Genomic DNA, 4,094 nt, shown 5'->3' with positions numbered 1-4,094 from the left:
GTGTTGTGCAGGACTGTGGTATGTGGCGGTGCTTGTATCCCCCATTCTGGTGCAGCATTTGGAAAAGGCTACTTCTCCCCTGTGTTGGTACAGCCTGTCATTCCTATGACAAAATAGTTAAACAAGCACCTCCAGGGAGGAAAACTTACTTTGTCTTACGGTTTTGTTCTGTTGTGGCAGGGTGGGCAGGATAGAACAGAGCAGGGACATTATGGTGTCTAGGAAGCAGAGAGAAACCCCTTTATTTTTGTGTTAGCGGGTATCCCTCTTGTTTCTGTCCTATCTGGTTCCAACCTGTCGGGTACTCCATGGTCATTCAGGGTAAACCTCCTTCCCTTTCTGGAAATGCCTCCCCAGACACAGGTGTGTGCTGCTGATCTAGGCTCTTCTCTAGTCAGTGGGATCAACCATGTACTCTGTGAGCTCACCCAGACACTGGACGCGTCGCCTCCTTCCACTCTCTGGACTTCCGTCTGTACAGGATGGTGTAGTGGTTTGGGTGCTGATTCAAACACCACCACCCTGTCTCAGTAGCTTGACACAAAAATGTTTATTTCTTATGGTCCAGTCAGTCAGTGTGGTGACTGTGTTTCAGTCATTGGAGTTCAAAGTCCTTCCTCTGGTAGGCTGACTGTTCGTAGGGCCTTGGAATCCTGCCAAGCTTCCAGAGGCAGCGGCAGGGAGTCAGTCTTAGTCACCGTGGAGGCCGCTCAACCTACTGTATTTTGTTATAGCAGCTATAACAGCAGCAGGTTGAATGACCTCTAAATGAATTTATTTCTGATGGCTTTGCAGACTGGGAAGTCAAATCAGGGTGCCGTCAGATGCCATGACTAGTGAGAAGTTAATTCACGGTGTCTAACCAGTCCCCTTCCGTAGTGTGCAGACACAGTGGAAGTGACCAAGTGGCTCCAGGGCTCCTTTACGATCTACGGATCTCATTTATGATGCCTCTTCTCTTGGTCACTTCCCAGAAGGCCCCTTTTTTCCCTCACACCATCAGCTTGTAGGTTAGAATTGCGCCATTTCAGCGGCAGACATTCCAGGCTTGCATTTCAGCCACCCAAGGTCTTTTCTCAACATCACCTAATCAGATAGCATGACAGTTCAAGGTGCGCATTATCCTGAGGCACATGGCTCTCCAGCTGTGAGTCCGTGAACTCAGACATTTATTACGCTTCCCAAATACACCACAGGACAGTCATGGGCTAGACATTCCCAGTCTAAAGGGAGCCATTGACAAGAAGGCAGGAATAAATCATTCCCAGCATGTCTAGATGAGCGGCATCTAGACACGGCATCCTACACACTGTACGGATATCTCGTACGGTCCATGCTAACATCTGCATCACACTCTGGTGGTGTTTCCTAAACGTACCACACCTTCCTTCATGGCCTGTGACCGAGTTTCCGATGGTCAGAGCTATCATGCTGGGGAAGGCGGAGCAGAGCAGCAGGGCCCATGGTGTCAGATTTGTCACACAGAACAGACTTGGAAGCAAGGACAGCTGAACCAGAACCAGGTGCAGGCTCCAATTGCAGAAGCTCCAAGCCTTCAGAATAACCCCTTAATCTGGGAAGAGAGTACTTGAACCTCTGTGTGTGTGTGTGTGTGTGTGATACATTTCAGATTAAAAACTACAACATCTATCTTAAAAATTTATCCTTCAACCCTTTCTGTATTTACTATATCTATTAAGCAAAAGCCAAGTTGTATCTTCAACACTCTGCTTAGGACTTCTTCAGCCAAACGCCCTGTCTTTTCACTTGTGCCCCTAATGAAGCAGCTGTCTCTCAGAGGGATTCCTACAACTCTGCTCAGGGGTAATTAATTGGCTTGAATGGCTCCCAGAATGAGGGAAGCTCTTCTGTGTTATGATGAGGGATATTACAAAGACTATCAATAAAGAGGGGCTCGGTCGCTTGCTCTGGCTGCATGGCTGTGCTGGCCAGCGTTGCATAGCCAAGCCAGATGTCTGAGATTGAAACAACAACAAAAAGGGTTTATTTTGGTCCATAGTTCCAGAGACTTAAGCCCATGGTCACTTGGCTTGTTGTGCCTGAGGCCAGTATTAAATACATCATGGGGGGGTGGCAGAGGATAGCAGCCTGTCTCACAGTGAACAGGAAGAAGAGAGAAGAGGGGAGAGAGATACAGACAGATGCACACACACACGGGTGAGTTAGGTGGGGTGGAGAATGCACTTGAAACTCTTCAAAGGCTTGCCCCTAATTGACCTATTTCCGAATAGACCTCACCTCCTAAAGTTGCCATTGTCCTCCAATAACCCACTGAGCCACGTACACATCCATGACTTAATCTACCGATGAGCTTATAGCCTTCATGATATAATCACCTCCAAAGGTCCTACCTACAAATACTGTGGTACTTGGTGTAGGGATAAGTCCCACCCCTTAGGGGGCGTGTTTGCCTCGGGCTAATGTTTACCTATAAATCTGGCAAGTGTACTCGCAGTGCTTGCTTCTGCTTTCCTGGTCTCCGCGGACGGTGGTTCTGTAAGTCTATTTCTCCATTAAACATATATATATATATCTATATATATATATATATATATATTTTACAATCTGTCTGCATTCGTTTACGCCGTTACAACTTGGGACCAGTACTTCGATGTTGTGAGCTTTTGTAGGTCCATCAGATGCAAACCACACAGTTACCCTCTAGGAACCTCCGTGAGTTCTGCTGCCGAGAATCTCTAATCCCTATTTTTGTTTTTGTTTTGTTTGTTTGTTTTCGGGTTTTGAGACCGGGTTTCTCTGTGCAACAGCTCTAGCTGTCCTGGAATTAGCTCTTGTAGACCAGGCTGGCTTTGAACTCAGAGAGATTTGCCTGCCTCTCTCTGCCTTCTGAGTGCTGGGATTAAAAGCATACTTTCCCATCGCCCGACTCTATTTTTTTTTTTTGAGACTTCATTGTATAGGCACCTCTCAGATTCTTCAGCATTCCTGTCTTGAAGGGTAAAGCACAGGACCTCTGGAGTGAAGCAGGTCTTTCGACTTCCAATCAGACAAAGCAGGCCAGATAATACTTTTTATGGCCACTGAAAAGCTGGGGAAGGTTAGAATTTCTGTCTTGGGGAAAAAGCAACAAACCAGAAACTGGCTGAAAGCCAAAATATGTATGTCTTATATCACAAACCTGCTATAGAAAATACTGTTAACAGATAGCATATATACAATAGCGCTCAGAGTTCAGGAGGCTAAAATGCATAAGATGATTCAGGATCTGGTGAGGACCCGTTTTCTGGTTCACTTCTTGCTCACGTGGAGGGAGCGAGGCAAGGTGTTGCTTCTGATAGAGCCCAGACACCCTTCAGGAGAGGTCTACCCTTGTGAGCTAATAACTTGTCATGAGGCTTCTCCGCCTATTTAGCACCACACTGAAAATCTGAATTTCACATATGAATCTTGGGTCTGGGGTACAAACATTTGGAACTTAGTCGAGACCTAAAATAGACTGTATTGGGCAGGATTCAACTCATGGCTCTTAGAAACCGCAAGGCCAGTTGGGAAATGTAGTTTCATCATGTGGCTGGAAGCTGGACGGGTATTGAAAAACCATCATCTAGAGGACTGGTTCCTGAGGCCCTTTCAGGTTTTTTCAGGCATTCTGGAATGACAGGCGTGGTCTGCTCTCACCTAAGCCCCTACCTCTGACACCGAGCTGTCACACAGACAGTTCTCTGTCATCTACATCTCCACACTATCTTTTTAGAGACACCTTTACTCCAGTTTGGTACTTTGAGTTCCGTACCTTGAGTTCCTGCCTGGACGTCCCTTGCTGATGAACTGTGACTTGCAAACCAGAAGAACCCTTTTCCCTCCAAGTTCATTTTGGTCAGTGTTTCATCACAGCCCTAGAAAGCAAACTAAGACATTCATAAAACGTCTCAACGTTCCCAGAATCCCTGCTTTCAACTTCCTAAAGTAGAGTTTTTTTTTTCTGAAAAAGTTTAGAATGCATTTCATCATGGCACCTTCATGCGTGTGTCCGTGTGCTTTGCTCTCTGCATTGCTCTTCCCTGTCTCCGAGCCTTTTTCCTTGCTCCAGCTGGATTTTGTCTCCCTCCAGT

This window comes from Microtus oregoni, unplaced genomic scaffold (assembly GCF_018167655.1).
Source record: "Microtus oregoni isolate MIOR12 unplaced genomic scaffold, Mior012 000060F_004, whole genome shotgun sequence".
Classification (NCBI taxonomy): domain Eukaryota; kingdom Metazoa; phylum Chordata; class Mammalia; order Rodentia; family Cricetidae; genus Microtus; species Microtus oregoni.
This window is presented reverse-complemented; position numbering follows the sequence as displayed.